We start from the raw sequence: 26,374 nt of genomic DNA on the forward strand, positions 1-26,374 counted from the left end.
AAATTGATGAAGGATCAGCAATAAAACATGAACAAATGCAAATAAAACTCAGTAGGGAGTACTTTAGAAGAGTTAAATTAATCCTAAAACAGCGTTGACATCTAGGAACAAGATCCAAGCTATAAATCAATTTGCTCTTCCTGTCCTAACTTATACTTTTGGAGTGATTGACTGGCCCCAAAAAAGTGTTGGATTGACTGGATGTTAAAACAAGAAGGATGCTTCATGCTTACCAAATGATTTATAAAAATCAGTGTATACCAAGATTATATATCCCCCGTTCTGAAGGAGGGATGGGCCTCCTTGAAATTGATTACATGTATAGATCTGCAATCGTGGGACTCCACACATATCTACTGACCTCACAAGATCCAAATGTAGTGAATGTTTTGAAACATGAGGAGAATAAAATCTAAGATGACATCTCTGCTTAATTTAGCAGAAGCATATCAATGTCAAGCAGGAATGTAAATCAAACCAGAAGTGGATAAAAACCAGGCAGCAATTGAATGTGCTAAAAAACAAAAGAAAGAATATAAGGTGAAGGACCAGATGAAAAGGCAAGAAATGTGGAAAAAACATAATATAGTTGCAAGCATATAAAACTTCTGGAAGAGGCTCATGTTGATCAAGAATGAACGCAAGGAATGGTTAAGAAGAGGTGAATTCACATCAAGAAATGAAAGGTTAATATTGGCAGCCCAAGATAGTGGGCTATGTACACGCTGGTTTACAAAGTCCATTGAACATATGGGAGAAACAGACATATGTAAGCTTTGTAAAACCAAATTGGAAACAGTCGCACACCTTGTTGCTGGTTGCGATGTACTAATGGCAGAGGGACTGTGTACTGAAAGGCATAATAATGTGGCTAGACTGTTACACTGGAGATTGTGCAAATATTATGGTACTGAAGTGGCTGAAAAACACTGGAAACATGAGCCACAAAGAATCATAAAAAAATGAAGTTTATATCACATGGGATCACCCAATACCAGCAGATAAAAAGATAGATGCTACAAAACCGGATATAGTGGCCCAAGAAAAGAAGACAAAAGTAGGATTAATCATTGAAATTGCCACATCCAGTGACTACAGTGTCTTGCGTACAAAGAGAGAGAGAGACAAAGTCATAAAATACCTTGATCTGCAGGCAGAAACGATAGCCATGTGGAAGAAAGATACCCAGGCAGTTCCAGTAGTAGTAGGAGCAACTGGTCTTATAAAAAAGAATTTACAATTGTATTTAGATATGTTACCAATTCATGTAACACCATACAAACTGCAAAATGAGTCATTACTGGACACATTGCATTTGCTGCGAAGAGCACTTTTGGCTAACATCAAAGAGTGAAACAATACTAATTTCATGAACTTTAATCATACTTTGACTTAGGAATGGGGTTCATTCCCGTCATAGTATTAGAAACCCAAAAGACTTGGAGAAATTAAAAGACTGTCACTGCTGAACAACTGCAAGCCATGCTCCACTGTGGTAACACACACACAAAACTCGATGAGTGACCTGGACTGCCCTGTGGACAGCTCACATATGTCACACACAAGCTACCTGCGGTGGAATAGGCACACTGTCCACATCAGGCAGGGTAGCTACCTACACCTTTGCAGGTGTAAACTGGTCAACTGGATGGTTAACAGCACATACACCCTGGGGATACCACCTATGCCCCTGTTGGATGGGGACGTCAGCTGCTGCCTTGCACATGCTAACATGTGAGCTAGGCATATGTATGCTCACAGCCCATAGCCTAGTAACCTGAGATGGTACCAGGACTACCAGACATGGCCTGACTGTTGTGACAGACTGTGTTGTTATGTATCCAAAGACATCACTGCCATCAACTGCTGGGTGTCCCCTATGGGCAACGTTACTGTAACATGTCATCCAGCCTACACCTGACAAATAGCTGAGTGCTACTACAGGTGCATGTGGACATTCCAGGAACATCTGGGGTACACAATAACAGACAGCAGTGCATATGTGGCGTAGAGTGACCTCCTCATAGGTGTCTGACATCTGCAGTACCCAGATGTTTGCAAAATGAGTATATGTGCCTGACAGATGTAGACCTTACCCTGCCAGACAAATATGTATTCCCACACACCAGGTGGACAATACATAATGGTTGTCCACAGAGTTTGGGGAATGTGTCTGTGAAATGACAGACACCTGGGGACACAGTAATGGTACATGAATATCTGGTACTGTACCCATTCCCTTATGTTGCATGCTCAGTATGTAAGCACTGCTGCTGAGCCCGAGCCAGCATCCCCTTACCACTAGTACCTACAACCTGCTGTCATGCTTCAGGGGCTCACCAGGTATGCTAGCCATAGGTGTCAGGCATTCAGATACAGGTGTCTGCTACACACTGATCTAGCCAAAATATGTCAGAAATGGTCAGGGAGACCTGGACAATCTGTGAAATAATCCTATATGACATTGGAAGACTGAAACAGGCTCAAAGATGGTACATGATGTGATATGCCAGCTGAATCCACCAATACATACTGTCAAGTGTGACGCCCATGTACTGGCCCAGTAATCAAGGAGCCTCAATCCTCACTACTACTACCAGTGAGGGACAACCACAATGGGAGGATGACAAATACAGACACAGTAAAGTTCAATTAACCTTCAGAGCACACAGAGATCACAGTCAGTCTGGGTCTAGTTTCTCCCTGTCTCTCCAGATCCCTCAATAAGACTCCCCACTGGCACAGCTATATGGTTAACATCTCAGCAAAGTGCCCAAGCCAAAACATCCATCACCCTCTCTGTCCAACATGTGCTTTGTGTCCCTGCCTAAGCAGCTGACACACACACACTTTGGGATTTGATTCATGAATCTCACACACACACTCCTGGGAAAGGCTGGCACAGGTTTACCAGCTATGGCTCCTTTTGCCCACACTTAAAGGTAGCTCCGATTGCCATAATCCAGCTCTTTATCAGCTACTGTAAGGCCCTTACCAAAGGGTGACGAATCCTACTGTGTGATGTGCCTATTAGCCAAATGGTAAGTGCGACCCAGACCAAGCTTATTGGAGTGGTCTATACAGTGTCACCAAATACACATGCAAGTACTCTAAGAGCTTACTTAGTTCTATACAGACCAGGCACAATTACAAGGTTTACCTGTATTTCATAATAACTAATAAAGGAACAAGACAATACTCAATCAATACAGTAGCTACAGAGTTCAGACTTGCAGGGAATAATTTCAGACAACATTGCAGGACAGTCTGAAATTATTACAGCAAACATCTACGGTAATAAGTCCATAGGTTCATAGGATGATACTAGGCTATTGGTCCAGAACCCTTTATAGGCCTAGACAAGACTTTTGTCTATGTTCCTTCAAAGTTAACACCTGTTTCCCCTGTCCAGCAGGGGCACAGGTGGGATCCCAGGGGTCTATGTTCTGTTTCCCATTCAGTTGTCTAGGTTCCTCTTAAAGAGGCCAAGAGAGGTACTCTGCATGACATGGAGAGGGGACTCTATTCCACAGTTGGCCATGTCTTTAGGACACAAATCTATCCCGCAAACAAGTTCTATTCATGTCGCAGACCAGATTAAGGCCTTGCATGCAGGTTGCGCGAGTTTAGTTTGTCTTACGGATATGTAGCAACTCTATCAAGGATGGGTCAGACATGGTCTTGTATGCCAGACACAGGTCACCTCTGAGGAGTCTGTATGACACAGAGTGGAGGGATAGGGCTTTTAGCCTATCTGTGTATCGTAGATTTTTGAGGGCCTGGATTCTTCTGGTGAGGAATCTCTGTGGTCTGTCCAGCTGCTTTATGTGGTTTGCAAGGTACATGCCGAATGGGGACTTTTACTCAATAATGGGCCTTATAAGGGAAGAATACAGGGATGGTATGACCTCCTTGTTCCTAAATCAGATACCCTTCCTTATGAAGTGGTCCATGTAGGAAGCTTTCCATACAATGGAAGCAAGAAGGTGGTCGAATGTCGGGTTGCTATCAATCTAGGTGCCCAAATCCCTCACAACTGACTGTGTGCTTAGGATGTTATTAATGTGATAATTTCTGGGGACATCATTCTCCCCAAAGGGGATGATAATGCATTTTTTGTATTCAGCTTGAGGCCATGCTTCTGGCGCCAATCATTTGTTTGGGTGAGACCCTCTTGGAGGATGCCCACATCACTAGGGGAATTGATGACAGCTCCCAGCTTGCAGTTATCTGAAAACTTGGTCAGCCATAGCCCACTGGTTTTGGCCTGAACCTCAGAAAAGTATATCCCACATAACAGAGGCCCCAAGAACAAACTGTGGGGTATGCCACTCAATACGGGTCTCCTGCTTGATGTGACTTCCCCTATTTTGACTAGGTGGGTTCTATCAGTGAGCCAGTTAGCTACCCATCTGGTAACATACAGATTGGTGCCTAGATGAGAGAGTTTATCTATTATGCCCGAGTGGGGAATAGTGTCAAAGGCTTTGGAAAGGTCATGGTAGGCAGTGTGCGCTGTCTTCCCCTCATCCATGGCTTTGGTGACTGTCTCAAAAACATCAACCAACTGTGACAGACATGACCTCCCCTTTCACGAAACCAAACTGTGTGGGATCGAGTGTTTGGAGGTTGCCAATGTCCTTGTTAATGAGGTCCATGATAATCCAGTCCATGGCCTTGCAGATAAGGCTAGTTAGACTAATGGGTCTAAAATTTCCCGGATTGGTGGATGCTCCACCTTTGTGTAAAGGGATGACAGTGGCTGTGCTCCACTCAGCTGGGACAAAGCTGGTAGTCAGGCTTTGGTTGAATAGTGCACCTAATGCTGCTGCAAGTTCTTGCTTGAGTTCATGTAGGATGCAGCTCGGGATGTTATCGTGTCCCATGGAGGCTTTCTTTGAGACAGCAGTGATGGCCTCATCCCTAGATATAAGGAGGAAGGGGGCAGGTACTGGGAATGTCCTGATTTACTAATGGAGGGGGGACAGAAGGTGGGCAGAGGGGTGAAATTTTTCACTGAATCTGTCAGCCAGCAGGTTTGCTATATCTACTTCATTTGTATATGTGGTGTTCTTGACCACCAGTTCTAAACAGATCTGGGTACTACCTTTGAGATTATGGACATATGTGAAGATGGCCTTATGACTGTCTCTAGTAGTAGATGTGGCCAATCTGGACTAGAAGTTTGCTTTGGAGGCTTTCACTGGTGCTCTTATATGCTTCCTTAAGCTAGGGAGAGATTGCTTCTAATTGGGCACCTGCTCCTTCTTGGTCCTAGGCAGCACTTGTTTCTTTTGTTATAGAGTTTATTTATTGCAGATGTCCACCAGATAGGTTTACTTTTCCTTGCAGAGGATGATTTAGTCCTGTCAGGTATTCCTGATGCCCTGCATCTATATAAATGTTCATATAGTAATTTGCTATAGTTTTGGATACTGCTGCCAGTTCCTAGAGAGGGGGAGGGGGCTGTGAAGCTGTTTATGCCATCCCTCAGGAGGCTGTAATCAGCTTTGGAAGTTTTTTTTGTTTGACCATAGCTGGGGGGGTGGTCATGGGAGATGGTGACTTCAAACATGACCGCTTTATGGTCTGATCTTACAAGGATGGATGATACTTCAGGGATGCTGCAGTGGTTATTCATGTTGATTAATACCAAGTCCAAGATATCACCTCTTGGGGCATCGATTAGCTAATCCAAAGCATTTGCACTGACAAAATCGAGGAATCTCTGGCCATTTATGTTCTCATATGAGTAGTACTTCCAGCTTATGTTTGGGTAGTTAAAGTCACCCAGAAACAGGGTAAAGAGTTGAATCTGGATAGATTCAAAGAGGTCTGGATAGGCAGTTTGGGCATCTTGGGTCAGATTTGGGGGCCAGTAGCTAGCTGTGATTTGTATAAGGGTCTTGTCAATGGTTAATTGCACCTGGAGTGACTCTTGTGCATCATACAGTTTGGCCAGCCTGGAGGTGTGTATGTATTTAATATATATTGAAACTCCACCTCCTTTGGCTTTACTACTCACAGTTTCGGGTCAGAATGTATGATAGGATGAGTAACCAGGTATGGCTGGGGTGCTCTCCACAGCTATGAACCAGGTTTCTGTGACTGCACAGATGTCAGCATTTTCCATGGGTAAGACTGTTGCAATGAGTGCAGTTTCACGTTTAGACTCCTAGCATTTAGCAGCATGACCTTTAATTTGTTTTTTTTGCAATTGTTATATTGGTAGTTTTAACCTCATCACTTTCCTGCCAATATTCCTGCCTGTGTGGTTTAAATAAGGCTATATTTCCACCCTTTGCCATCATTGGACCATTTTCAAAAATGCTGAACAAAGCTGAGCAGTCCGCAAACACGCAAGGCTGAGTTGAGCAGTGCTTAAGGTAGCAAATGCTGAACAGTGCTTAGCAATGTGCAAATCCGCTTAGCTGAGCTAAATACTACTTAGAATGGGACTTCTTAGCAATGCTCAAACAAGATAAGCAGAGCTGAGCACTGCTAAGTATTGCTTAGAGAGGTCCTGTTTAAGCATTGTTCAACTTGGCTTAGCAGTGCTTAACAAAACTGAGCTAAGGACAAACATTTAAAAAAGAAGTCAGAATTGAATATTAATTACTCATCACTGATGCATTATTATTAAGTGCATATATTTTACTTAAGCAATAACCGACAATGACGGTGTGGTATATAAGATTTACCCACAGTTGTTGTGGTTTAATCACAAAGGCGAAGCCCGAGTGATTAAATAAATGCAACCATGGGTAAATCTTAATATACCGCAACTACGGGGTTGATTATTGCTATTATACAATAACATTATTTAAGAGAAAATATTTACTTTTCTTAAATAAATGTCTTTGTATACCAGAGCAGTGATGTCCTTCCATGTTTTTCCAGTATCTGGGGGATTTTTCTGATGTACTGCTCATGAGTTCATTCCCATGCATATCCAGTACATTAGTGTTTTGCAAAGGAAGCAATACAGAAAAGAAGGCCTCCATTACTCAATTTTTGTTTTCTTTTTTTTTTTTAATATACAAAAATAAAATGTCAGACAGTTTAGGGGCAGGTGAGAGCGAGAGAGACAGAGAATGGTGGAAATACAAGGGAAATCAGGTACATGTCTTTAGTTTTGAATAACGTACCTGATTTTCCTAGTATTTTCTCTGTCTTGTCTCTCTGCTATGTCCAGAGTCTGGATTACAATTTTTTTTTTGGTTAAAAAAAAAAAAAAAATATATATATATATATATATATATATATACACACATACATAGATAGATATAAAATTTCAGTATATAGCAATGGAATAGAGTCGGGGCAACTGGACCTTTTTCCATTGGTATATGCTGGGATTTACAATGGGCATGCTGATTGGGCTGAACAATCAGCATGCTCGTTTTGGAACATCCATAACCGTGAGGTGTGACTGTACTGTATGGGACACTTGTGTTTAAATGGGGGTTTTCACTTTATATCTCCACTGACACTGGGAATTTGGACCAGCTACACTACTCTGGTTAACAAATATTAATTACTACATCATTAAATAAAATATATAAAACTGCTTTCCCATGTAAAAGCTAAATGGCCTGTCTTGCTTTTCAAACTGTGAAACTACTACATTCCAAGCTGTGACTCTAACCACTAAGCTAATGGAGCTGTCCAAATTTCAGGTATACATTTGTATATAGCTTCTTCTATAGCTGAAATTTGGACAGCTCCGTTAGTTTATTGCACTGCTGAGCAAGGCGCCGCCCCCCTGCAGACCCGCTCAGCTATGCTTAAACTTTCAGGAAAAATAAGAAAAAAATTAAACATTAATTTTAATGTAAACTGTTAACCTTCACATTATTAGATAAGTGTCCGGGGACAGTTTCTTTCATGTTTTAGTGTTGTAAAGCACTTTTACAATACAGGGAGTGTGTTACAAATACTGACACACCCCCTACATGACGTGAGTTCACATTCCTAAGGCTCTTAACTGTACAGATTTGTGCCTCATATTCTTGGTCCATTTGTCATGGGATTGTGTTTCCCTGGCCAATCAGTAACAAATCATTAAAGAGTGCAGTTAAAAAATATTGAGGGACATTTGAGTTTCAGCCAAAATCAACTACGCAAGTATAGCAGGTGCAGACGGCCAAAAGAGCATAAATCAAAAGCCACAGGCCAGCACCAAAATGAGTAGAAAAAATATTATTTAATATAGGTGGCAACACCAAAGGTGAAGTGCATAGCACTGCACTCAAAAGTTAGACTGGTTTTGGCATAACCTGCCTTCCTCACTAACAATAATATACATATAACAGACACATATATAGTCAGCAGAATACAAGAAAACACATTCACATTGGTTAATCATAAGTGGTCATTAAGACCCTTCTCCCCTTTTTATTTAATATGGAGTGCCAACCCACTTTGTTCATCCTATCACCCTGAATTTTATCAATTATCATGAAATTTCAGGTCAGGGGTTATGGGTATGATAATATTACGTCTGCCAGTAATTGGGCTTCTCAGCAGAATAGGTTGGACCTTTTGGAATACAGAGATAGACCTAACCAAGATACAACTAATATCAAATTTATTACCACATTTGGACACAATATTAACATTCATAGGGACACTGTGGACCGACATTGGAACATTTTATTAGCTAATAATTCATTGTTGGAATTTCTTACATCTAGGTGCTTGTTTTCTTATCGCATGGGTCAGACTCTGGGGTCTCACTTTAGTCACTAAAAACATTGGAGGGGTTCCGGATCACTGAGTCATCAACTTACTCTTACTGAGGATAACTTGATTGGTTATGTCCCTTGTGGGCATTTCTCTTTTTGCAAATTCATGTTCAAATCTAAACAGTTTTCTAGTGAGAACACCAGTATGGTGTATCAGATTAATTTTTTTGCCAATTGTAGTACAGATTGGCTGTTTTATTTAGTGACCTGTTCATGTTCGGCCTTTTATAGTGGTCAAACCTCACGCCAATTCTGCATACGGATGTCAGAACACAAGTGACATTAGAAATTAAAAGGTTTCCAGTGCCCTATTTAGGCATACTGTTAAACATAGTGCTGCAATATTTAATTTCATGATAATTGATAAAATTCAGGGTGACAGGATGAACAAAGTGAGTTGGCACTCCATTTTAAATAGAAATGAGAGAAGCTGGATCATTAAGTTAGGAGGATTATTTTCCCTGGGTCTTAATGACCCCTTATGATTAACCAATGGGAATGTGTTTTCTTGTATTCTGTTGACTATATATGTGTATACTATATGTATAGTATTGTTACTGGGGTCTATAGCATAAGAGCAAAAGTTCAAAAGAACGAATGCTCAAACATCAAACTTTATATTACCCCCCGCTAAATATATATTCCAACTCAGAGGTCGCACTACAGTGAGGAAAGGCAAACATTCCTATTCTCATTGTACTGTGACCCCAGGAAAAAGCATTTAGATGTCCGGCATTTTTGATCATAAGAGCGTTCATATTTTTGAACTTTCTCTCTTATGATATAGACCCTTGTTACTGAGGAAGGCAGGTTATGCCGAAACCGGTCTGACTTTTGGATGCAGTGCTATGCACTTCACCTTTGGTGTTGCCACATATATTAAATAATATTTTTTCCACTCATTTTGGTGCTGGCCTGATTTTTGCATTACATTTGAATTTCACACATCACAGTCTTCAAAAAATCCATGCTAATGCAAGACCTGTCATTCTATTAACTTTCTAAGTTTGTAAGGGCAATATTTAGAATGTCCGGTTTTGTATTTGCATGCATTTTCTGAATGATACGAAGTCTGTAACTCAAATGACTATTATTTAGGGACTTCAATTCTCAGTGATTTGCCAGAAAACCAGTAACTTTATGGGGGCCAAAACTATGAGGTAAACATCTGGGCATTCTGCAAAAATCTGTACAGTTGAGAGGTATGGTCCATACAGAACTTTCACAATGCAGGGTGTGTGTCACAGTAACTGTCACACACCCCCTGTATTGCATTCAGTTCCCATTCATAATGTCAGTGTCCAGGGACACTGTTTTCTAATGTAAAGTGCCGCATGGCACTTTCACAATGCAAGGGGTTGTGACAGTATGATTTCACTTGCCATTAAGTATTTCAGTGTCCGCAGACACTGTTTTGTAAAGTGCCGTATGGCACTTTGTCACTGCAGGGGGCATATTACAGACATGTGGGCACTGTAACACACCCCCTAGCACTCATTCAGTATCTGCGGCCATGGCTCCCTCTAAGTAGCATGCCTTCATTAATATGTAAGGTGTGCAGCAGAGTGGGGGATGCAGACACTGACACTATTCACTCTGTGTAGGAATAACGCTATTCCTACACGGAGTTTACTGAATCCTGGGGTATATCTTTTGTTTGATTGATCATTTCCTCTTAGTCATTTTATAGTAATATTTTTTTCCAGTTTCTGTTGTCCGTAAAGAATGTGACTTTTAGCTTTTAAACCCAAGCTGAGTTCAAAGTTTAGATTTAAAATATTTGATGAGAAAAATACAGACGTTTTGTATTTGCAATTTCTGAAAGCTAAACAGCATATTTCTAACTCATGTACATTTTATGATTACATCAGTCTTTCACAGAATATATCTGGATGAATATAAAAAAAATACTAAGTCCTGCTTCAGAGAACATGAAATACAGTAAACATGGTCCTGTGAATTTTGTGATTTTTCTCTAAACATGTTGATTGTGACCTGTTCAAAGTGTCTTGAAATTTGGATAAACCAGGCAAATCTGCAACTTTTTTGAAGAATGAAACCATCCACTTTAATCTGTCAAATTTTAGTTTGAGAATCAGCTTTCATGTCCACATCAGCTGAGGAAGGTTGGCTTTAATTAACCTTCCTTAGAATATCAGGCTTCATTTGAGTACTCTTATTGCAAGTTTTCTATTTTCAATGAGGGAACAGATTCATAGTCCACAGATTAGATTCATGCTTCACAAAATCATGTAGCAGTACTGTCTAACAATCTCATCAGGAACTTTATGGAGATTAACCCCCCCCCCAGAGCACAGACTGTACCTGTACATTCCCTCCATTTTCACAATATTAAAAAGAGTATCTTCTCCTCGGAAACATTAGATTTTTAATTTTCAGTACCATTTGTATAGTTTAATACTAAAGACACACAAAACATAACACATTACTTTTACATGTGAACTTTGAATGTGTTTGGTTAAGCAAAAACTGTTGAGGATTGTTTACAGGTAATTCTTAAAATAAACAGCAAGTTAACTTACTGTCTTATGGTAAAAAAAAAATCACATGAAACAGCATAAATCTTGGCTACACAGCTTTAATAGAATTGGGAGAAGTATTTTTAAACTTTAAATATCACTTGGCTAATCAAACTGCACACCGTTAGTACAGCACCATACACATGGCCACAGCTAAGCCTTTCTTCAAAGAAATAAATTCCTAGAAAAACATGCACTCTGACTTCAGATTCAAATGCAGAACTCATAATAGTGAACAAGGTAGTGTAATAAACCTATAGTCTGTCAAGAAGTAACTAATTTCAAAAAAAAAAAAAAAAAAAAAAATATATATATATATATATATATATACAGCTGTTTGCTCAACCAGTACTTTGAAGACAGGAATCCTAATATTACCAAACATGCAGCCTTCAGTGTTAAGTGTATCTCTGTCGCCATTTGCTTACAGCATTCATTATTAATAGAGTATCACTTGCAGTGTTCTGCTCTTCTTTGCAGCTTTGAGCGCATGCCCCTTAATTTTTCAATGGATTTTCCTTGTCTGCTACAGATAAAGGAAGTATATATTCAAATGATTCAGCAATGAGCTTCCCTCATCATTTTACTTGCAGTAAATTAAATCTTATAGAAACACAGAAGTACTTCTCTCCTCAATTGTTTTCCAGGTGTCTTAGCTGCATTACTCTTATTTAGAATAATAATAATAAAAACTTGGCCTTGTCAAAAAAGTAAAGGATGGGTCTACTGGAATTTATTCAGATATAAATAAAATAGTGCTTAAAAACAGCTCTCTAGAGAGGATTCCAAATATTCACTACTTGTCTGCAGATACCCTCCCTAATGTTTGATGCAACAAACACTACACTGATGGGTTAAAAGTTCTTACATATAATCATCCTGCTGGTTGTTTTATCCAGAATGCTGTTTGTTACATGTTCACAGCTGTACTTAGCTTGGCTGTAACTTTGTCATGAATGCCTACAGAGTTAAATCCACTACTTACATCTTCATGCTGATAAGGAGAGATGACACTGAAGGATCCCCATGCAATATGTATTACACAGAAGGACCAAAACTAGGTTTCAAAATATGAGAAGAATACCTGTCAACTTTCTGAAAGTGGCCTGAGGAAGAAAATACACCAATGGGATTCCACCTATGTCCCTGCAGGACAGAGGCATAGGGTGCTGACTTGGGATAGATTCTTGGCTAGGCTTGTAATGGCCAATAGCCTAGTAACTTCCTATGATCCTAATGAATAGAAGACCCTGAGAAGGATTTGAAAGCTGTGTTCACTGCATTTACTCTTACTTCTGAAAGTAATGGAAGCATATGATCCAATGGATGCATAAACTGGCTCCACAGTCTGTCATCTAAAGTTAGTCATTTTAGAAAAGTCAAGATATAGAAAGATATGAACAAACAGCTTTAAACACAGTATTATAGTTACTTGTTTGCCTATTTTAGTCAGCATCTACGCCCTGTCCTGTGGAAGAAAGTTGTGTAGCAAAGAATAAAGAGCTCTTTGTGGCTAGCATGGACTATGACTCCAAGGCAGGCAAGTAAGTCCCGAATCAAATGCTATCTCCTGTGTTTTCAGTGCTGCTTTAAAGAGAGAATTCCATGAAACAGCACTGACTTAGATATGGGAATATTCTTAGTTGCCAAGATAATGACTATAGATAAAGCTTTGAAATGATATTTGTGCTCTGTTACTGTACTTTACACCCAGAAGTATTTTCTTAATGCAAGCAGGTTCATTGTCAACTTACAAACAATTTTAACTATTACAAATTGATTTAACAGCCTTACCCCAAGTATAAGCTGTCACATATCTTTATTTTAGGGGGAAGTAAAAGGACATACTTGCAAAACCAGTTTCACTTTTTTCTTATAAGGGTACCAAATATTTTGATTTCTTGTTCAGCAAATGAAGTACAGCTAAGTGACTCAATCGACATACCAGAAGATGAGTGCGAGGGACCAATGCTGTAGCATAAACCATTCTGAGAGGGAGCTAGCTAAAGGCCGAATCTTGTCTTCCTAAAATGATTTCCAGAGTTTTGTGGCTCTCTGATTAGATGAACTCCTCTATACCAGGCATTAACCTGTCACATATATACAACTAAGAATAGCCTGCACTATTTTTCATTTTTTTAGACCAAAAGTGAATAGTCTAACCCAATCATTACTCTGTGTTCTCCATTAAGACCTATGACCATCAATGCCCTATTTTTTTTTTTTTTTTTTGCTGTAGGACCCCCAATGTTTATAATGGCTTTGAGAAAAGGTTCAGTAATATCATTAGTATCCTGTTTTTTTTTTTATAATACAAATATCATAAGTAATAAAATACCTTTAAATCATATCTAGTGCCATTAGTTAATATGTGACAAGGGTGTGGTCTTAAGATTCACACCAGTGCCACACAGCAATATGCTAGGAGCTGTAGGCTTTGGCATATGATAAGTAACCACTGCAGCCATGGCATAGGTTATATCCAGCAGTTGAAACACCTAAATGAGCTTCACATAAAGCAGCTGCATAGCAGAGTTAGAACTATTGACTTCACAGGAATTCACCAACCTTGGTCTCCACCCAGTGTCTTAAAGTGCTATCTTACCAACAGTAACTAAAACTTACCCAAGCCAGTTTTACACTTGGTTTTCCAATGAGGAATAAATGATAGGGGCTGTCTTTATAGTTGTGTTTTCCTGGTTTATTAGATTTTATCAGTCCTAAAATAAAACAATTGTAGTATAACCCTTTTGCGACTTGGTCACTTTTTGAGAAGTGTGTCACAATTTAATACTTTTTCCATTTTTTTTAATACATACTATTATACTACTAAAATCACCATCTGCCAGCTACTGAATTTGAATAATGAGACTAATTTTCATTTTAAGTAAATAATGTGCTTTGAAAATTGAATTAATGCATGTATATTCCCAAATGCACAGAAAGTAAATAAATACATAAAAGGCTGGAATAGACAAATTACAGTTAGAAAAATCTAGCTATTAACAATCTCTTCTACTACTATCACTAGCTGAAGATTTACTTGTACACCTCTCACTTTTAAGAATCTTTAGAAGTTGCAGAACACTGCAGGTAATGAATTCTGTGCATGAGCTTTCGGTACAAAAAATTTGTTGCATTTGTGAGGCAAAGCTTTAACTGCAGTCTCCACAGCTGTACTTCGATTTTTAAGAGGGAGTACTTTCAAAACAGGCTAATGTATTTCTGGAATAAGCCAACAATGGAAATTGTATAGTTGATGCAGTCTTTCAGACAAATCCAGCTGCAAAGTTATTGGCAGTCTATTTATGCCAGTTGCCTTTTCATGGATTTAACAGATTTGTGAAAAATAGTTCTGTTGTGTTTGAACTCTGTTCTAAAGCTGTAACATGTTACAAAAAGAAAAAAAATTGTGTTATTCTTTTATACAGCTTTCTACACTAGTAATCGTACAGCATTTAAACAATTACAGGCTAGCTCTACCGCAGTGATGGGTTGTGTTACAGGACTGCAATTCCATCTTTGAGGCTTACCATTTAGCCCACTATTCTTGTGAAGCCACTTTAGCATTGTGATATATAACCTCTGTAAATGTTCTGCCATACAAGTAAAACAGAGATTGTCATGTGCAACTACTATGTATTTTCAACATACAGGTAAGTTTTGAGGATCCTAATCATTCCTTCTCCACCTTTAACATGTGATTCTTTGGCTGGAATCTAGTACTGATATGTTCTTCTCATTTGAAAAAAATTGACTAAGTACATTCCCTTGTCCATGCTTTGATACATCTACCAGCATGATAAATTTCTCACTATAAAAGGACTAGCTGGCACACAGGGTACAACCAATGTCGCCTTGATATCATGGAATGCCTACTCACAAGCTGGTTTCCAGATAATCTTATACAGGTCTATTCTTGGTGATGTTTATAAAAGGCGTGGCTATGCTTCTCTACTGAAAAACAAACTTTTTTTATCAACCCATTGTCTTAAGGCATGCTCATATCTGCTTTTTAGTAATACGAGTAGGTCATTCCTGTACAGCATTTACTTTGGCAGAATATGGTTGAACTTAGTACCACTCAGCCGATGACCAAGATAGGCACTTGTCATTCCTCCTGACATTTGTTTTCCTAAATAGTTAACATTTTGTTAGTCTGCTCAGCATCTACCTAATCTGTTGAACATGCTGCTGCCAAGAAGATTATGGTATCTTCCAACTTCTACCAGGATACAGTTGACAAATTTCTGTAAAGTTGTTGGACCATTTTTCATCCCAAAGGGACATCTTGGTGAAGTAACACTATCAAATTGTGATAACCAATTGATACATACCATGCTATGGGAGCCAAAGGTACTTGCCAATAACATTTAGGTTAGTAGTAAGATACTTGTACTCACCCAACTGCTCCAAGGCTTCATTTGTTCTGACACATTTGAATCTTTGACTATGTACATTTCCTATACTCTACACAGAGCCTGGCGCTTCCATTCTTCTTTAGCACTACACCTACTGGGAAGGCCCAGGAACTTTAAGATTCATGGATTATCTCCCCAGTCCAACATTTCCTCTATTATTCATCCCACTTGGTTTGCTTGATTTTTCCTCAGATATCCTATAAAGGACTTCTCTGATTTCCTGTGGGGTCACCATGTTCAGAGGTTGTTTCACTAGTGGTGAGCCTGTATACACACTCTTCTACTACTGCTCAGATTTCTTGAATCTTGACAAGGAACAGGTGTTACATCACTGCCTCATCCACTAAAATGTCAAGTGAAACCTCACTGAGAAGGTTCATCCCATGATTCTCTTCTGATACCTCCTGTAACTCAGTGTATACTTACAGTTGCTTAATTGCAGAGCTTCATCATGTTAGCATGGTACAATGTGTTTTATAACTCCTCCTAGACCACTCCAGCAAGTAATATAATTTAAGTTTCTCACAACAGTGAAGGAACCCATTCCACACTGCTTGAAGCTTTTGTAGAATAGGTGTAAGCACCATTTGCTTTTTGTCAGCATGTATATTCTTGGCTTCTAGCTTTCAGGTTGTGCCAGTTCTTTTGCTGCTATTGTGATTTTATGCCAATCACGTGAAGTCCCTAATCTTGGCTCTGAAATTCAGAAAGTACTCTATAAAAGGCTCTTGTGAGAATTTCATACACTTGTCTAATTCATCACAAATTACGCTTCAGGCCCCCCTAACTACAATGCCATAAAGTAGCTTGAATGGCCAAAAATATGGGCACCCCCCCCCCCTCTGTATCCAAGAGGATATAGGAGAGGCATTTGTCCCACTCCAACTTAAAGTGGTGTATGATTGCTGCCATCTTGGACCTAAAACTAGAATCTAACATCATAAACAAAAATTATGACAATGGTTAATTTTAATTGCTTTGCCCACCATATTTTTACAAAAAGGTCTGCATATATGGCATCAGAGTAACATCCCTGAGTACATAACTCACCCTGCTGAAAATTTCCATTCCATTTGCCACCTTTTCTGATTTGAGGGACAAAAGCAAATTCATCAAAGTATCTAGTAGTACAGTCTACTACCATCAAGATGTACCTGTTACAGTGTTCAGGGTACTGAAGGTCCCCACAGTGTATATGACTACCTTTTAAATGGTTCCTCAATAGTGAGTAATGGCACCAAAGAAGCCTTAGCATCTTAACAGCATTTCCTGCCTTATCTACCTTCTGAGGCTGCTCACAAGCCTTCTAAAAGTCCTTCATGTGTTCAAATAGATGACTAATGGAACGTCTGTACAAGCCACCTCTTTGTGCACTTGATGAGCAGAAAAAGGAATATCATGAATACTGTCCGGAAGTATTAGATATGGGCCCTTGGTACCATTAAGTGATCGCCCATTTCTCCATTTAGTCCCCTGGAGTCTCTCTTCTCCAAATAACCCCCTGACCCAGTATACTGGCTCAATCTTCTCTCAACAGTTAAAAGCCCACTTGGCTGCCTGGCTGTCTACCTCAAATACTATAACATGGAATCTGAGAGCTTTGCCTGTATTAGCTGCTTTATCAGCTTCCTCAGCTCTCCTTCCAAAGTAACTGTAGGATCTTTTTGACAGCTGTGGCTCAGATTAAAGCTTACTCTTTCCTGAAATAATTTCTTGAGAGGACATGCAGTACCTTTAGACATCTGTTACTCATATTTAAGACTGCTGTTATGGCCAGTTCAGCAGAATTTCTTGTCAGTGTCATCAGCTTCACTTGAAGGTATGGATACTGTCTGGATTTCCCCCTGCTGCTTTTTCTATGCAGTTGTCTCTGGTTTTATGTAACTGACCTAGCAATGACACTATCATCAAACATTTCTACAAGCTTGCTTCCTTGCCCTCTTCCCATTTCAAGTGAACTCTGGACAATACAACTTGGAAACAATACTCCTGTCATGACCCTGTATGAGAGGACTTGGTGCTCAAGCAAGTAATACTTCTAATATCTGTGGGTGCAACAGTAAATCTGATGTCTGATAAATTTGGCTTCAACCTGTGGGTCTTTGGATCAGACTCAAATTCCACCATATGTTGAACTTTCTTGGCTCCACCTCCCTTACCCACAAATCCTCACTCCTCACCCTAAACCTCAGAATTAGTTTGCCATACTTCTAGTAAAGAGCTTGATCTTGGCTCTGCTTGGTGTATCCTAGCAAAGTGTTTTTTGGTGGAAATTTTACTTCCCATACCATGTTATACAGTTAGTTTAGTTTTTGAGTGCGTTAGGTATTTAAGTTTGTTAGTCATCATTTTATTTTCCTGTTGTCTGTTTTATCTGTTGTTTTGCCTCTAGTTATGGATGTTTTTTTTTTAAAAATGTGGCCTACAGGCACAAGTTGCCTTTGCAGGACACACATCTTAAATGTGTTTGTCTCGAAGTATCACACCTGGACTCTCAATGCACTATCTGTGAAGGGTTCATGTCCAGGGCCTTCAATGAACATAGGGCCAAGTTGGTCCTCAAGACACTACTCCCCTTTGATTCTTCTTCTACTCCTCCTGCTGCTCTTTCTTTGGTTCCTAAAGCTGGGTCCGAGAAGCACCACATTTGGGACTCCAGGTCTTCTAAATGGGATTGGGAAGAGATCCTCATTTCTTGGGCTCACTGGACATGAAGATCCCACTACTTTTATGTCCCCTAGTGCCAACATCAGCTCCAACCAATCAGAGCTGACAACCAGCAAGTCTCTGATCCTTCTGAGTCCCCTTCTGCTTAAAGGGTCCTTTTTCGGTAGGACGGCCTCCCTCTTGTCACCTTCCACTCCACTAGAGCTGTTGCTGGAGTCCTCCCCTTTCCCATTCTGGTTTGGATCTGGGAGAGAGGTTCATCTCCTCCCCAAGCCCCAATCAGTGGCGTCATCCATCAGGTCATTGAGGTTGGTGGGCAGAATTAAAACTTCTGATTTGGAGCAGCTGCTGATGTCTTTTTTTTGCAGATGCAATTAGGCCTTATTCATTCAGGTCCAGTTCTGCTACCAGGACCCTCCGCTTCATGTTTTTGGATTCTTCCCTTGGTCCCTTTGGATCTGAGGTCTTCCTGCCCAGCTGCTTTCCCACCCTCTCAGTTGGATCTGATGGCTTGGCAGTCTTCAGTTGTAATTCCTTGGTCGGATTGACTCAGGCTCCTTAGGACCTTGGAGCCATGGTGTCATAGCTGGAGTTTCTTTGTCAAGGTTTATGATCCCTGCTTTGGGATCATCTGTTCCACTTGGGGTTTAGGCTTTGGACAGCACAGTACTGATCTCAATGCCAGGGCTGTTTCTGGTACCTTTGGGTGCTGGGACCCTCTGCACCAACAGACCAGCTTCTTCTTTGGCCTTCGTTGTAGACAGGAGGTTATCTTTTCAGGAGAAGGGTCAGTTTTCTCCAGCTGGTGTCCCTTCCCCTTTCTCATCAGTGCCTGCAACCAGTCATCAGTCTACTTTTGGACAGCCTGCATTGGAGGGTCTCCATCCTGTCCCTTTGATGGGGCTTCCTGCCTCTTCCCCTTCTCCCAGATTTGCCAAAGTGGGAGGTTTCAGGGAAGAAGAATTGTAAGAGGAAACACCTAAACATCCTGGAGGAGTTTCTCATGGGGGATACTGACCAAGAGGAAGGAGAGGGTTCCCCTAAGTCTCTGTGGGATGACTCCTCTTCTGGCAACTTATTGAAGTGCATTGCAAACACAGAGGCTGGAGCACTGAAGCCCCCTCTCCAGAGGAGTCAGTATTTTTGAAAGCCCTTGGTGTAGGCCCATGCATGCCTTGGGTGGTTCTCCCTATGGATGCTGGAAAGCATAGCAGGAACCCAACAAAGTGGAGCCTATCCCCAAAAAGCCAGATAAGAATCTCACTCCCCCAAGGACCAGCCACATGGAAGTAAGGCTCCAGCAGTTGATGCTATTTTGGTGGCATCTGCCACCAAGAAGGAGATTTCTGAGCTCTTCTGTCTGCCCCTGAACAAGGAGCTGTGGGCTTTGGATCATTTAGAGAATCTCACTTATGCAGCAACCATTTTGCTCTAACAGCTCTTGACTATCTGTCACACTTAACAAGACTTCAACATGACTCGGTGTCTGAAGTGTCAAGGAATTTCAAGAGACAGCACTCTCCAGAGACTCTGAAGATGCTGGAGACTCTGTTATCCACCATGCTTTCCAACGCTAACATTTCAAACACGGCCAATGAAGTATCCCTAGTGCCTGGCTCTGGTATTGCCATGCGGTGCCATGCTTGGATGCACTTATGCAACTTTCCACAGTGCTTCAAGCCATCCTTTGTCAATGGCCCTTTTGATGGCTTTTCCTTGTTTGGGGGAAAGTTAAGGATACTCTAATGAAGAGTTAGTGGGACAAGAAGACTCTGCCACTGGAGTGTGCTTTACCACCTCTCAACTAACCTTTTCAAGGAATTAGAAAGGGGGTAAGCACCTCTTTTTCAGAATGTTGCAGAAGTCTTCAGAAGGAAACCTCTGAAGAAGCATCCCAAGAAGACATAACGGACGCCATCCGCAGGGCATGGGTGGTCCACAAAATCAGTTTTTTTGTGGAACTTTCTTTGGCAGGCCCTTTCAGTGACCCTGAAGGATTGTCTGACTGTCCTACACTAGAGGCTGTCAAGGGTCATTTGGCTCTTCACCCAGAAGCTTAGGAAGCCATCGCTTCAGATGTGTGGGTGTTGAGTCGTACCCGGAGGTTACTACACTCTCTTTTCAGAGGTTCCAAACCTTTTTCGAAAACATCTCCCAGACATTCCAACCCATCAGAAATTAGGCTCAGCTGTAGAGATTTACAAACTTATTGCAAACAAAGTCATCCAGGGGGTCCCACCAAATTAGTATGGAGCTGGGGTCTATTACAGATTCTTTTTCAGTACCAAACACACAGCAAGGACCTGGACTTCCAAGATAGCTCTCCCAGTGTGGAAACAGAAACTCAGCAGAGAAGGCCAGTAGACTTCTGTTTATGGGTAAATTTCAGTAACTGGCTAGAAAGTGCACTGCCTGGATGCCAGGAATAAAGAAATACAAAAAACCTGGAAAAAATTGCCTACAAAAAGTGAGGAAGAAACATTGACTGGGGAAATTTCTGCAGCAGTTCAGCAGAAAGCAATGCAACCTTCAGACATGACTTACAATAACCTACAGAAAGATATGACAATTGTATACAGACCTGGTTAAAATAAATAAAACACTGATGGAGTATGTCAACACAAACAACAAAAGTCTGGAACAAATTGAAGAAGCTTTAAACAGATATTCACATATGATAAAGCTGCAAAAATCAGAGGTCGAAATGAAGAAAAGGCTAGCTGAATATGAGACTGCTCAGGAAGAGATGTCACAAAAATAATAGAATTAGAGGACTGAGCATGCAGGGAAAACCTGAGGGTTTCTGCTATACCAGAGAAGCTGGAAGGAACAGACTACATTAATTTTATGAAAGCACTAATAAGCAACTGGACTTGCATTCCACAGCAGGAGTTGTTCACTGAAAGGGCACATTGTGTATATGCTCCTAACCTGGCTATAAGAAAGCAACCTAGACCTTTAATAGTAAAGATGCAATCTTACCAGCAGAAGCAGCTGATTCTGAAAAACTGTGGCAGAAGGACAAAATACTAAAAGTGAGAGACAGCAGACTACTTGAGAATGATTACTCATTGTACACCAGTCAGAAGAGGAGCAAATGTATTCCACTATTCAGGTAATGTCGAGATACAGGTGTGAGATTCAAACCTGTACCCAGCTGTCTTCAAGGTATCCTTCCCTGGAGGGGCAACATAATTTTTTGATGAAGTACATACTAAGGAAGAAATACAAAAGCTTGTCCAACAAAACGTAAACTGTGAAACAGAAGGAGATTCTGCTTCTTGTTCTTCTGGTAATAAAGACCACAAAGGGACTGTACCTGTGAAACCTTAGCCAAATTTGTCAACGGAAAATGTTGGAGAGAAGGAAGAAAGCATGAGAGTAGACTAGAAGAATTGAGAAGCCGAGACAGGATTTCGGAGATAAACAGTAATAAAACCAGTAACTTAATATGGGGTTACAATGCAATAATTATATTTGTGAAATATGACAGAACAAAAAAATCTGGAAATACTGGACTTTTTCAAATTTGTTGGAGTTGTGGAGGGCTCTAAAGCATATGCCATACTTCGTGTCATTAATGTTTAGAAAAGTGCTTTTGGGAGGGGAAGATGAAAAAAGTTAACTGTAAGTAAAGATTTTTTTCTTGTAGTACCAATTTTGCGATGTGGCTGTCTTTACATGCTACAAAGTAAAGTTTTTTTTTTTTAGTTGTAAGTGCAATGGGGATTGTAAACAGGTGCTGCTATTCTTTTGTTTTTCCTCTTTTCTTTCTCCCTTCTTCACTCTTTCTTCTTGTTCAGTTTTAAGAAATGTAGACAATGTAATGTAAAAACCCCTGGTTAAATACCATCATAAAAGAAAAAATAATGTGCTGTTTCTCATTCTTGCATGGGGGAATGACTGGATTAATGACCTTACGATTGATTTAGTACCACATTTTAAAAGAGATAAAGTAAATGAAAAAGAATACTGAATATTATGACACATTTTTTCTAGCACATCCTCAGTAACAATTCTGCAGCTGGTCTTCATGGAAACAATCTGATAAAGAGAAACTGGCTGCCTGGTTCTCCATGGAGACAATCTGATCAAAAGAGAGAAACTGGTTACAGTCTAGTGTGGAGTGATTGGTTGGGGAAAAGAGAAATTGACTAGAAGATTGTGTTCTCCAAAAGCATTCAGGGGTTTTCCCAAGGTAGATAATGTTCTCTGAAAACATTCAGGGTCTTTCTCATGCTATCTGAAAACATTCAGGGGGTTTCCCAGCTGAGAGTGCTATAAAGATAAGAGAAAACCAATCAACACTTAGTAGAATCACAGGCTGCACCGTGCCTCTTAGCATGGATAACCTTTCTTTTAGGTTAACTCAGGTCAGTGAGTGTGGCTGTCGGTTTGGGACTTTTGTTCCTATAAAGAAGGTAAAACTTCAATATTTGAAGGTGTACATAATTTTGTGTGTTAGTATTAAGAGATTTATGGGGGTACTGGGGATTTTTTTTTGGAGGGCTTTCAATAAAACAAAAAGTTTTATAAGATGTTTCTTGTCACAACGGTATAAAAGTTTAATCTGCCAAATCAGTGTTTGCATGTACACAAAAGCTGGAACTAGACATTTAACAAAAAAGGTGTTATACATAAAAGGTGGGAATAATAAAGTTTTTAATACAATAATGCTTTCATTAATGTGATTAAATGTAAATGGCTTCACAAATGAATACAAACAAGAAAGAGTAGTGAACTATATTAAAAAATGTAAAGTGAAAATTGTTATATTACAGGAGACACAATTAGAAAGAAAGTACAGTTGTGTACATTTACCATAAATGTAGATATTTGAGTGTATTCACTGTTGCAGTCATCACACTTGGGTTATCTGCCTGCAGGTAGCCCTCAGTCGGCCCGAATACCAGAGTCTTAGTATTTCTGCATCAGATGTTGTCGCTTCTTCCACGACTTCAGATCCTCAAGGGTATAAAACAGGCAGCCAATGCCATTACATCAGTTTTTCTTGCCCCAAATGTCAGAAGCCCCTAAATAGGGAGCTAGTACATGGTGGGGAACACCACCAGTAAAAATGGCCAAAGAGAGGAGAGACAGAGAAAGCCAGGGGACTGGAGGGTGGGAAACCAGGACTGCAACAGTGAATACACTCGAACATCTACATTTATGGTAAGTGCACACAACTGCACTATGTTCTTCATGTTTCACTGCTGCAGTCATCACACTTGGTTTGATTCCCAAAGCTGAGGAAGGGTGGAGGCAGACAAGAAGTGTTAGGGCTGGTTAGTAAGCCTTGCAAGACTGCTGTAGCAAATCCAGCCCTGGATTTGGAAAAGATAGATAAGTGGTAATGCTTGGTGAAGGTGTGTACAGAACTCCAGGTTGCAGCTTCCAGAATGTCCCTGGTAGGGGACTCCCCTGAGAAATGCTGTAGAGGTAGAAGTAGCCCTAGTGGAATGTGTTCTGACCCCCCTGTGGTGTTGGTTTTCCATGGTGCTTGTAGCAGAAATGGATGCAGTGTGCTATCCATTTGGAAATGGTTTTTGAAATGGTCTTACCCTCTGCCCCTGTAGCAAAGCTGACTAGCAGCTGGTAAGATTTTCTGAAAGGCTTAGTCCTATCAAGGTAGAACCTGAGCTGTATGTGCATGTCCAAGGAGTGCAAGACCCCTTCCCCTTTATTCTGAGGGTTAGGGAAGAAGGTTGGTAAATGGATGGATTGGTTTAGAGCCACGCTGGACACCACCTTAGGCATAAAAGATGGGTTAGTCCTGAGAAAACCTGTCAGCATGGAAAATAATGAAGGGTTCCACAGCCATTAGCGCCTGTAACTCAGACACTCTTGTAGCTGAAGTTATGGCTAAAAGCAAGGCTGTTTTCCAAGAGAAGAATTTTAACTCTGCTGAGGCAACAGGTTCAAAGGGGGGGGGTGCGTGAGCTTTTCCAGTACAAAGTTAAGGTCCCAGGCAGGGATGGGAGCTCTCCTAGGGGGCCTTAAGTTGTTAGCCCCACTCAGGAACAGTTTGATGAGAGGGTGAAAAAACAGAGGTGGCTCAGTATTATAATGAGCTGAGATGGCAGAGGCATGAATCTTAATGGAGAAGAAGGATAGGCCTCTGTGGGTAGCTCTGCTGGGTAATCCAGGATTAGAGGTAAGGAAGGCACTGCTGTGTCCTTTCCTTTAGACTGAATCCAAGAACAATATCTTTTCCACTTTTCAGCATAGGCTTTCCTAGTACTAGGCCTTCTGGCTTCAAGAATGACACCCAGCACCTGTTTGCTGAGGGTTGCTGGTGGGGTATTTATATTTAAGGGATAAGCCAGGCTGTAAGGTTTAGGGTTTGCAATTGTGGATGCAAAATCTGTCCCTCCTGCTGAGACAGCAGGGTAGGAGCCTGGTGTAGGTGCCAGGGTGGCACCGTTGTCAGGCTGCACAACAGTGGGTACCAGTGCTGTCGTGGCCAGTCTGAGGCAATAAGAATTGCCCTTGGCCTGTCTTGTTTTATCTTGAGTAGTACTCTTGAGAGAAGGGGCAGAGGGGGAAAGACATAGATTGAGAGGTTTTCCCATTGAAAGGATAGGGCATCCACTTTCCAGGCCCTGCTGTGAGGGTTCCTGGTGCAGTAACTGGTGGTTCTCAGGGGAGGCAAAGAGATCCACCTCTGGTGTCCCCCACCACTGGATCAGAAGGTTGAAGGTGTTGGGCTCCAATTTCCACTCGTGGGTCTAGGAGAATTCTGCTTAAGCCGTCTACCAGTGAATTTTGATTGCCTTGCAGGAATTGAGCTTGTAGATGCACTTGGTTGCTCAAGGCTGTGTTTCACAGGGCCACAGCTAACCTGCAGAGTGAGTAAGAATGGGATTCCCTCCTGCTTGTTTATGTACCACATAAGTGTGGTGTTGTCTGTTTTTATCAGCAGTTGTCCTGGAAGGATTAGGTATCTGAAAGCTGTCAGAGCATTTTGTACAGCTAGCATATCTTTTTGATTGATGTGCAGGAGAATCTGCCTTGGGCTCCAGTGTCCCTGAATGCATTTGCCTGCCATGTGAGCCCCCCATGTATAGTCTGAAGCATCTGTTGTCAGGGTTTGGACGGTGAGGGGTTGAGTGAAATGCAGTCCCTTGTTGTGATTGCATGCTTCTGCTCACTAAAGGAACTATGCCCTTAGACAAGGTATGATGGGAATGACTGTTTCCAGGTCCTGAGAATGTTGGCACCAAAGACTTTTTAAGTACCCCTGAAGTTTCATCATATGCAGTCTTGCATATGGAATTAGCAAAATACATGAGGCCATGAACCCTAAGGCTTGCAGATAGCTGGGTTCTGGTGGCTATTTGTTTGAAGTAGTCTGTCAGACCTGTTTTTCTGAAGTGAGAAATGCCATTTGAGTAGTTGTGTCCAAGCTTGCTCCCAGGAATACAATCTTTTGACTGGGTACCAGTTGTGATTTCTTTTCATCGATGGTGTACCCCAGTGAAGTGAGAAGGCTTTTTACAAATGCCAGGTGCTGAAGTAGCAATTCCTGACTGTCTGCCTGAATCAGCAGTCATCCAAGTATGGGTAAATTTGGATATTTCTCTGCCTGCGGTATCCCTGTCTGAAGGGGTAGGATTTTTGGCTGTAGTAGCCTTAATACCTTTAGGTCCCTGGGAAATGATCTCTGGATCAGCAGTAGGATTCTTGAATAGAAACTTATGGGAATCAGATACTCTGTAGTACTTGTCAGCTTTCCTAGGGGCCAGGGGTAATGTATCTGGAGTAAGACTGGATTCCATAAAAACATCATCTACAACATCCAGGAGAGGGGGTATAGCTAGAGGCCTGTGCTGAGGCAACTCTAAAAATTCTCTGAGTCTCTTTTTGGACTGAGGGTAGTCTTGGCATTCCCAGTGGAACTACTCTCTTAAAGTATGCAAGGTTTCACCAAAAGAAAAATCCTCTGGATGGGAGGCAGAGGGAATGGATTCCTCTGCATCTGAAGCCTCATAGGCTGATA

At 40.9% G+C, this 26,374-nt stretch overlaps 1 long non-coding RNA gene across 2 annotated transcripts in view; it reads right to left on the reverse strand.

Annotated features, from left to right (window-relative positions):
• Window positions 1–11,330: 11,330 nt before the first annotated feature.
• Window positions 11,331–26,374, reverse strand: part of LOC122806589 — a 727,223-nt gene continuing 712,179 nt past the window's right edge. Inside the window, exon 4 of one of the 2 annotated variants that reach the window (XR_006365525.1) lies at window positions 11,331–14,007. This is a non-coding gene — a long non-coding RNA (uncharacterized LOC122806589). Of the gene's footprint in view, window positions 14,670–26,374 lie in introns of both variants that reach the window. The other variant, XR_006365524.1, reaches the window with a different exon arrangement.

Source organism: Protopterus annectens, chromosome 7.part0 (genome assembly GCF_019279795.1).
Source record: "Protopterus annectens isolate FY-2018-M chromosome 7.part0, PAN1.0, whole genome shotgun sequence".
NCBI classification, from domain to species: Eukaryota; Metazoa; Chordata; order Ceratodontiformes; family Protopteridae; genus Protopterus; species Protopterus annectens.